Source organism: Helianthus annuus, chromosome 11 (assembly GCF_002127325.2).
Source record: "Helianthus annuus cultivar XRQ/B chromosome 11, HanXRQr2.0-SUNRISE, whole genome shotgun sequence".
Classification (NCBI taxonomy): Eukaryota; Viridiplantae; Streptophyta; class Magnoliopsida; order Asterales; family Asteraceae; genus Helianthus; species Helianthus annuus.
Window position 1 is genome coordinate 124,844,817 of NC_035443.2, and position 11,014 is coordinate 124,855,830.

The 11,014-nt window shown below is 40.4% G+C and overlaps 1 pseudogene; it reads left to right on the plus strand.

Moving 5' to 3' along the window:
- The first annotated feature begins 8,160 nt into the window (after window positions 1–8,160).
- LOC110887067 lies at window positions 8,161–9,556 on the plus strand (annotated as a pseudogene).
- The last annotated feature ends 1,458 nt before the right edge of the window (window positions 9,557–11,014 follow it).

Here is an 11,014-nt window from a genome sequence, read left to right on the forward strand (position 1 = left end):
CTGTATAGATCAGAGGTTAGAGTTTGTTAGGAGGTTAGATGTCACTTTCATGGTGACGTCAGCTAAGATGCTCAGTAGTTTGCAAGTGCCTATAAATAGTTCAGTACTTTGTACTGTTCTATTAGCTCTTTTGCATCATTTGTCTTCTTTGCACGAACAAACAACTGAGCTCTAGCTGAGGGGGAGTTTGCATTCATTCATCAATCATTGTAATCGTTGTTGAAATAAATTCAATCTTTCGGTTCATTGTGTAAAGATGTTTGATCAAAGTATTACTCTCGTTTGATTGTATGCAAAGTTTGTTTTCATCTTAATTCCGCTGCACACTCATCCACTTTCATCTCATTTTCAAACACAAAATACAATCAAAATCAAACTCAGATCCAACAAGAGTCAAGTCGGAATACCAGAAACCATTAGGCCTACTTCAGCAACCCAAGATACCACAATGGAAATGGGAGGAAATTTCCATGGATTTTGTTACTGGCCTACGTAGATCTCAGCGTGGGAACGATACTATTTGGGTGATCATGGATCAACTCACAAAGTCTGCTCACTTCTTGGCCATCAAGGAAACGGATAAGTTCTCCACTCTAGCAGACATATATCTCATGGAAGTTGTCTCAAGGCACGGAGTGCCAACCTCCATTATTTCGGATCGTGATGCACGTTTCACTTCAGAACTGTGGCAAGCGATGCACAAATCTTTTGGCTCTCGATTAGACATGAGCACAGCTTATCACCCTCAGACGGATGGGCAGTCTGAGCACACGATTCAAACCCTAGAAGACATGCTTCGGGCATGTATTATCGATTTCGGCAGCAGCTGGGAAAAACATCTCCCTTTGGTGGAGTTTTCGTATAATAACAGTTACCACACCAGCATTCAAGCCGCTCCATTCGAGGCATTGTACGGACGTAAATGCCGGTCACCTCTCTGTTGGGCAGAGGTGGGGGATAGTCAAATCACAGGTCCAGAAATGGTAGTTGATGCTACTGAACGGATTGCACAGACACGGCAACGCATGGCGGCGGCTCGTGACCGTCAGAAAAGTTACGCTGATAAGCGCAAGAAACCGCTCGAGTTCCAAGTTGGGGATCGAGTGCTACTTAAAGTCTCACCCTGGAAGGGTGTGGTTCGTTTTGGCAAACGGGGCAAACTTAATCCGCGGTATGTCGTACCGTTCGAAATCATAGAAAGAATAGGCAAGGTAGCCTACAGGCTAAACCTACCAGCAGAACTCGGTGCAGTTCACAACGTCTTCCACGTGTCGAATCTGAAGAAGTGTCTGTCAGATGAGACCCTCATAGTTCCTTTGAAGGAGCTCACTATCGACGAATAGTTGCGATTCGTCGAGGAACCAGTCGAAATCAAGGACCGGGATGTTAAGGTCCTCAAGCACACCAGAATACCTCTTGTTCGGGTTCGTTGGAACTCCCGTCGTGGCCCAGAGTTCACCTGGGAACGCGAAGACCAAATGAAAGAAAAGTATCCCCAATTGTTCGTAAACAGTACAACCACTACTGAGGCTGAAGCTACCACGGAATTTCGGGACGAAATTCCAGATCAACGGGGGGAGGATGTGACACCCCAGGAAAACCATTCAACTTAACTAGCTTCCTCAGTAAGTACGTACCAAATTTCGGGACGAAATTTCTTTCAACTTGGGGATAATGTGACAAATCGTATTTCAAACCTCTTGTTGTGTGCTTCGATGTAACGAATGTGAACACTATGTGACTATGTGAACTGATTGATTAATGAAATGTTATGTGTTTTGTGTAATGTATGTATGTACTATTATCACACAAATATAAACTGATCACACAATGCTTGGTCGATCGCACAAGTCTATTCGGACTACACTTGTTGTACTCGAAACCCATAAAGGGGAGCCCATTAGGAGGGTTCGACCCACTCTATTAATCGCACAACACCTAGAGTGTGGGTATAAATTCCACACTTTACCTAATCACACAAGTTTACAAACCCTACTCTTCTCTCTCTCCCTCACGAACCCGACGGCAGCCACACACACCCCTCACTTCCCATCGAAGATTTCTTGGGTTCGGATCACCCTTTCTGTTTGATCCTCCTAATCGGTTAGTACTTTAATTATTAATTGTATGATGTTGTGATTCATATGTTCCTTCGTGATGCTTTACGGATGAGATACGATTGATTTATGTTATGAATAGATGATAGGCGGCTCACATGTATGATATTATTGATCGATATAGGGTTGTCAAAACATATGATGCAACTAATGATCTAGATTTAGAATCGGATATATATATATATATATATATAATCGGCTGTGGTTGTAGGATGATTAGTATTGCATGTTGATATAAAAGTTGCTAGCCTAATGATCCAGATTGAATGTTTGATTATTGCTCATAACTATGATTATCTAGGGTTCATGAGAATTTATTAGAATATGCTCAGTTTGATCAATTGTATGTTAAACGGATAATTGGAAATTTGTTAATTGATAAAGTGTAAAGAAGGAAACTCTTGAATGATGCTAACCGAATAGCATAATATCCGGCTATTAAAACAGATCGCACAAGCTCCCTCTCGGTCGCACAAGATCAGGTCACACAAGACCTGATCTCGCACAAGTACATCGCACAAGACAGGGTACAATCACATAAGGCACCTAGTACTGTTTATTTATGCATGATCGCACAAGGTCTGGTGGATCGCACAAGATGGTGCCGATCGCACAAGATCTTGGGCCACACACAAACATTTGGACTGTTGGGCCTGAAAGCCCAATATTCACTCGCACAACCCAACTGGATCGCACAAGTGCCAGACGCACAAGATGTCCTCAGTCGCACAAGACACTTTCAGTCGCACAAGACCGATGTTTATTTGTTTGGGCCGTTACATGTTGGACTGTTTATGCTTAATTTGGGCCGGGTACTATTGGGCTTCTAAGGGTGAATCGCACAAGGCGGTTAGACTTGTGCGAGCCCAATCCCTTGAATCGTACAAGAGTGATTATGTTATGTAATTATCTGTTAAAGTGTTGCCATGATCTATACGTGCTCGTAACATGTTAACTTGTGTGAAACTTATGTGCATTACTTGAACCGAGACCTGACTTATATGGTAACCCTGTTAGGACGTGGTTGACCACTCTTAGTTCAAGTAACTTTTCGTGTAATCTGCCGAGCAAACCAAGGTGAGTTCACACTCTTACCAAGGCATGGGATTCCCGGGGTAGGGAATGGGTTTGAATAATGGGGTTGAACGATTACTTGTACTTACACTGTTACTAGACTAACTACCATCGTCCTCGGATGCGAAGGACCCATACGTAAAACCTACGTATACTTGTACTTATCACTGTCCTAAGGATGCAAAGGACACTTACGTAAAACCTACGTAAACTTATATTCACTACTGCCTCGGGTTGTGACAGGCACTTACGTAAAACCTACGTAAACCCCCGCGTACCACTGTCCTCGGGTTGAGAAGGACACTTACGTAAAACCTACGTAAACCTTGTACGTACTACTGTTCTCGGGATTAGAAGAACACTTATGGTTATACCCAGTCTAGTACATACACTCATGGGAAGCCCCCCACTAAATGAACATACAATTGACTTAGTTAATAACGCATGGTGATGCAACGGACCTACTATTACGAACTTACTTACTGTGAACTCGCTCAACTAGTTGTTGAGTCTCTGTTACATGCCTTGCAGGACCATAGGTACCCATGGAGCTTGCACGGGAGGCGCGGTCGTTGTGGGCACAGATGGTGGATGTTATGATAAACACTTTTATGACATTTCAACTTAATACTTATGTTGGGTTTTTACAGTATTGCTTCCGCTACACATTTGACTATGTTTTGTTTTGAAAACACCTTTCGTATTGATGAATGACTTTTACTATTTACTTATATGTTCAATATGATTGGTGGCTTGATACTGGTCATGTCACGCCTCCAAGCAGTGGTACTCCGCACGTAGATTTTGGGGGTGTGACATTTTATGTTAATTAAGAGATATAATAAAAAGATGAAAATAAAAAAAATAGATTTTGTAAACTTGATTTAAACTTAAATAAAATTAGGTGTTAGTACCCAAAGGTGTTACATTGATAAAATTAAAAAAACTGGAAGGGTATTTTAGTCATTATATTGATAATTTTAGTGTTAGTACCTAAAGATGTTACAAAATTGAAACCATAAAACCTAAACCTGTTAAAAAAAAGTTAGTACCCAAAGGTGAAGCTAGCTATAAAGCACAGGGTCAATCTGTGTAATTAACTCTTCTGACTTTAAGGATCCACATGAGGGTTTCTTATCAAGTTTTTCTTGGGCATGTTTTTGGTGATTAGAAGGTGAAGACGATAATGGTGATGATGATGATGATTTGGGTTTATTAGGAAACATATCAGGAGGATAAGGAGAGTTACAACAATTGGTACATTTCTAATCTTTTTAACTCTAATTTCAGCCATTGTTTAATTAGGTTTGAAATGGAATAACTTTAAACTTCTGACCTTAAATTACCCTAAAAAAACAACCAGAATGGTAGTTTGACATACCATTGGATTGGATGTTGATCAAGAACACTTCAAAGTTGAAATGCTTCCTAAAGCATGAAAAGAATGAAGATTTAATAAAGGGAATAATGCTTTTGATGCTTTGTCTGTGTGCTTAAACATCAATGATGAGTGTCTGTCTGTCTGTGAATCTTGTTTTTGCTTTGATTGCTTTTCAAGGATGTCGATCTTGTTGAAACAAGGAACATGAAAATGGTTCAAAGGATATTATCAAGGTTTCCATTTCCAACATCCAACAGGATTGTATTTGTCTTTTTCTCAAAATATTTATAGGTTAGATCCTTTTAGGCCAGGGGTGTGGCCTCGCACCACCACGCCACATCACCAAGTTTGGCTCCCTTTGGCGCCCTCCCCCTTCCCCTGCATGTTACCAAGGGGGCGCTACCCCTTGTCCGCCAGCACGCTAACGACCAGAAAATGGCTTTGAAGGTGGGGCACATTCTTTTCAACCAATCAAATCTCTTCTCTTTATTTTTTTTATTTTGTTTAATAGAGGGTTTTAAATGGGCTTTAAACCATTGCATGCAAGTTAAAGGGAGGGGCTTTAAAACTCCTTATGTGACATGACGCTGATGTGGCGTAATAAGGAGCTTTATACCACACTCTTCAGCCAGCCTTAGTATTAAAAGATACATAGAAACCGTAGAGCATGAGGAAAAAGTGGTAATTTTAGTGCTCTGATTTGAGCTTTGAAGTGTGTGCATTGGACAAAATGGTAACTAATCACAGATGTCAATGGTTGTATTGTGTGGCGTGCCCAGTTTAAAAAACATGTTTTTTCATTCACGATGCTGATTTTAAGGTGTTTGTTTATTTGATTGATTGTACATTGAGATAACCACTAGTTAGTTGTTTTAGAAGATGTTTTATATATTTATATCTATTTTTTTAGTTTATTAAGAGATAATTATGGAATCATGCACATTGAGATAATCACTTTTTTGTTGTGCAACCAACTTTACTATCATCAATTCGATTTAAGTCATGTCTTATGTGATCCATAATCATAGTCGGGTGAACTGTAATGACACACCAGTGGCAATCTCAGTTAGATACTCGATTTGTAATCATGTCCCTTAAACACCAAACAAGCTATTCCAAATTATGGGATTTCATCTTTGCTATCAATAAGTGTATTTTCACCAAAACGCCATTTGGACATGATACGGTCCCGGATTGAAGACCAACGTCATTCGATGTAAGTTTAGAATTAGATAACCCATTCTTTAAAAAAAATTATGTAAATGAAGTTGATTATTTGACTTCAAGAGCATGTTTAGCTGGTGATGGTAGGAAAACTTGAACCCGTAATTCTAGAATACCGTATATGATATAAATTATATATTTTTCACAGGTTCAAACATGTATGGTATTAGGTGATACTTGCCCGGTTATTTAAACCAAATATTAGTCCTGGCTTATTGACCTTGAGTAGTGGAAACATGTTTGTTTGGGCAAGAAATTTTATATTTTGGGCTAAAATAGGCAGCAACATTAGATTGCATGGAATGGGTTAGAATGGGCGACGTAAAACCTATTTGAATATTAGAACGGGTTCAAACGGATTAGAACATACTATAACGGATCGGATTCAGACGTGTTAGAACAAGTAAGAACGCGTCGACGACATCTTAGATGATAAAATCACGTGAGATTGTTGGTTATACGTTTCATGACAAACATCAACTTCGACGGACCACCACCTCAACTCTAGCTTCAATGTACTACCGCCTACCAACCACCCCTACAAACACACCACCATAACCACAAGCACCGCCAATCAACATCGCATCAATCACCACTAACCAACGTTGCCGCAACCACCACCAATTAACGCAATTGAAACCACCAACCACCATCAATCATTGTTGTAACCAAAATATCCACAATCGTCTCCACCTCCAAAGTTGGTGTAACATATTACAAAAATATACATGTGGCATTTATATAATATCACCCAGTACTCCAATAGCATCAATCAATGGCTAGTGGAATAATAAATATTTATAAAATTATGATAGAGAAAATGGTAAAAAAAGCATTTGATATTTTTTAAACAACCTCGTATCAACCTGAACTCATTTTGGTCATAACCTTTTTTAATTTGCACTATTTTGATCAGAACCTGTTTTAACCTAAACTTATTTTGTTCAATTTTAACCCAAACCAAATTAGATTTGCTGTGATCCGAACCCATTCTGACCCGATCCTGTTCTAACCTGAACCCGTTCTGACCCGATCTCATTCTAACCCGAACCTGTTCTGACCCGCGACTTGACCCGGACGTTTGACCTAATTAGTATAATATATTGCCACTTAAAAAATGTAATAAGGTGTATTTTAAATTTGATATAAGCTTTTCATTACTATAAGAATGGAATCATTAGAAGTTAAAATGATTCATTACATCTTTAACTTTTATAGTATACATTAACATTTAGAACGGCTAATCTTACTATTCCCAAACCCCTATATTTACAATAATGCACCCTACTAAGAGTCAAGAACCTCTACCAAGTAAGTTAGCCCCACTTGGCTTCATAACAAGTTGCCTAAGGGTGTACGGGGTGGTCGCGGCAAGCCCTTTACCGATTGGCAAACACCGCCACCACCATGATTTGCCGCGCGGGGTGGAGACTTTCCGGGGGATGCTTGCCGCATGCGGGAAGGGAGAAGGGGAACGTTGGACATGCATGTTGGGTGGGGCCCACTAGCATTCAACCAATGATGTTTTGTGTTTTTTAAATGGTTTGGGGGAAACCAACCCCTATGTTTTTTTGGCCAAGAGGGGAGAATGAGAGCGGAAATGACATGGCACAATATGATTGGGTGGGTGGAAAGTTTGCCCCATCTCATTAGGCATGCACCCAAACCTATTGAATGACAGAGTTGAAGAGTTAATATGAAGCTTTGATTTATACTTGGTAAAATTGTAGCTTTATATAAAAAAACAAACTTATGTTGTTGAGCTTAGTGTCACAGAGTTAAACTTTCGAACCTTCATGTGACACTTAGACGCTTTCTAAGTTCAGCCTGAGCAACCTAAAAGGTTCCAACATCTTGCGTAACGATAGGGATGTCCATCGATTTGGATATGGGTTTATTTGCTTTTGAATTTTGTTGGCCTTAATCGAAAACCGAACCAGTCCGAATTAAAACTTTGTTTAACCAAACCGAATTCACAATTGGGATACTGTTAGGAACTGAAACAAAAACCAAATTTACACTTCAGTTCACTTCTTCCGGTTACAGGTGCACAGGTTGGTTTCGATAATTTGCTAAGAAGGCGTTTAACTAGGAGAACAGTCACACACTGAAAAACCCTCGCCCCGCCTGCAAATTTCCCCACAACACTACCATGTCTGCAGCAATAATGTTGTGAACACTTTGGGCCCAAACAATCCAATAACAGAGAATGACTCAATGTTCCAGCCTGATTTAAAAAGAAGCTCACGTATTAAAAAGGTGCCAGAAAGATTAAGGGACTAGATTTAGCCACATTAGTAGTTTGTTACAACGAACTTATGCAGCAAGGTTAAATAAGGGTGAGCAAGGAGTGTGTGAGCATGCATGATGAAATTAGTTATTGGTTTCTCTTTCCCACCTTCTTTGTTACTTTCTTTTTCCCATTTCATTTGTAATCCTCTGCTTCTCATCTCCTTCTTGGTTCCCATTAATAAAATTCTTACCATTTCCTGTTGTAATATTAATTCTTCTTATTGTTTTTTTAAAGTAATCACGACAAAAAACCCTTCTCTTCGGCCCTTCAATCCACAAAACCCTCAAGATTTTTATCAAATCATCATCATCTCAACAAACACTAACACAAACCCTCACAACAACACCCGAGTCAAAATCCTCTCAGAAGCCCTCCCATTCATCCAAAGGTTCCGTGGCAAAACTGTGGTGGTCAAATACGGCGGCGCCGCCATGAAATCAAAAGCCCTGCAAGCCTCCGTAATAGCCGATCTTGTTCTACTCTCCTGCATTGGCCTCCGTATTGTGTTTGTTCATGGTGGGGGACCTGAGATTAACCAGTGGCTGAACCGGTTGGGGATTCAGTCGAGTTTTTTCGGGTTGAGGGTGACTGATGTGTCAACGATGGAGATTGTGTCCATGGTTTTGGTGGGTAAGGTGAATAAGCATTTGGTTGGGTTGTAATAAAGCGGGCGGGTTGTGTGGAATAGATGGGCGGATATTTACTGCTGTGCTTTGTTGGAGAAATTACGAGTGTGGATACGTCGGTGTTGGAACCGTTGGTGAAGGACGGGTATATACCGGTTATTGCTTCGGTGGCAGCGGATGGGACGGGGCAAAGTTATAATATTAATGCGGACACGGCTACAGGGGAGCTGGCGGTGGCATTGGGGGCGGAGAAGTTGTTGTTGACGGATGTGGCAGGGATATTGGGGGATAAGGATGATCCGGGGAGTTTGGTTAAGGAGATTGATGTGGGTGGGGTGAGGAGGATGATAGATGATGGGAAGATTGCGGGTGGGATGATTCCGAAAGTGAGTTGTTGTGTGAAGGCATTTGGGAAAGGGGTGAAGACTGCGCGTATTATTGATGGGCGGTTGGATCATTCGTTGTTGTTGGAGATTCTTACGGGTGAAGGGGCTGGGAAGATGATTACCGGGTAAGGCTATGGGTTTTGTTGGTGTTTGGCGTTGTTGTTTGTTCATGGAAGTTGATGTAGGTTTGAAGTCCCATGCGATTTGGTAAACTGATGAAGTTCCTATTTTGGCTATTTTTATCTTGGTTACAGATGCTAATTTGATGGTATTTTGTAGTTTGTACATTTTGAGTGTCTTGTAGATTGATTCTATGCACATGATAGATTAACATGTATAGGCTCATTTGACTATAGATGCTATATAGGGATCAACCTGCAGGTCACTTATTGAGCCCTTATAAGCTAAAATCTAAGAATATTAATCTAGAGGGAGAAAGCTAAGTATACTGTGAAATGTGTTTAAGTTGCAAATTCTTAAAATATACATGCTCAGCTTTAAGTATTTGGTCAAAGATTAATTATCATTTGCAAACTTAGCTAACTAACTACCAAACTCAGCAATCGCTAGGTATACTATGAAATCATTGTTGTAAGAATCGCTAGGCGCTAGTCAGCTGGTGAGGTACGGACTATCGATTAATCGGATTGGGATTTATATATTTACTATTTAGTTTTTTATATATACACACACATTTTTATGGATAATATTTTTAGCAAGACAAGGTTTAATCCCTCGTCAACTTATTTCTTTAGGTAGACAAGATTAATCACCGAAATTTTCAAGGTTTGACTAGAAAATGGCTAGAATTTGGCCGGTAATTGGCTGGAACCATCAATTTTTGGTTGATTAGGACCGCCTAGGGCCGCCTTTGACTGTCTAGCGATTAATTGGATTAATTGGACGATTAGAGATAAAATACTCGGTGAACCTTCAACTAGCGATCAATCGGTGACTGATCGGATGCTAGTCGGGATTTTTACAACCATGCTTAAAAAAGCTACTAGCTACACAACATAGGAATGCTTAAGTTTGCTTTATTATGAGTTGAGTAAAATGCATGGATAGTCCCTGTGGTTTTGTAAAATAACACCTATAGTCCCCAACTTTTGGAAATTACACCGGTGCTCCCTGTGGTTTGACAGTTTGTTACTCGGATAGTCCCTGGAGTGGATGTCCGTTAGTTTTCTCAGTTAAATCTATGTAAAATGACAAAATTACTCCTTACTTATTAAAACAAAGTTTAAAACATTAAAAGAAATCCATTAATAAATAGTTGTGGGACCCACCAAAACAACATCTTCAACCTCACCCTTTCTTCTCCATCTAGCACACCATTAACCCCACCTTCTTGCCGGCGACACTACCTAAGTCACCGGAAGAACGAGTTCGCCAGCCATTATCGAACCCTAGTTCATCACCTCTGAAATCGATGGGGGATAGTTTTCTCCGTTAAGTTAGAGCTGTCACCCTTCGCATCACGTTCAACTCCACCTAGCACACCTCCTGAACCTGCAAATCAGACTTCCATCGGTGTGCAACCTGCAAATCACAGAGCACCACAACCCCCCCCCCCCCCCAACCCCAATCGTGCACCTCCATAATTAATGGACAAATTAGACAAACACAGAACAAAAAGAGGCTCAGACGTGTGAGAGTTAACAACTCCGATGATCCAAAAAAACCGTCGTAGCCGTTTCACAAGGTAAATCAGTTTGCCCTAATTTAATTGAACCTCAATAAACCCTAAATTCTGACAAATTTTCATTTTCATAAAAGTTGTATAAAATTATACAAAATTTGAAATTCGCAGGTGCTAGGAGCTTAATCTTGAAATCGGTTTTAGATTATGTGTACGATCGGTGGTGGAGGGTGGTGGGGTTGGTGAAGGCGACAGGGTGAGGTGGATGGGG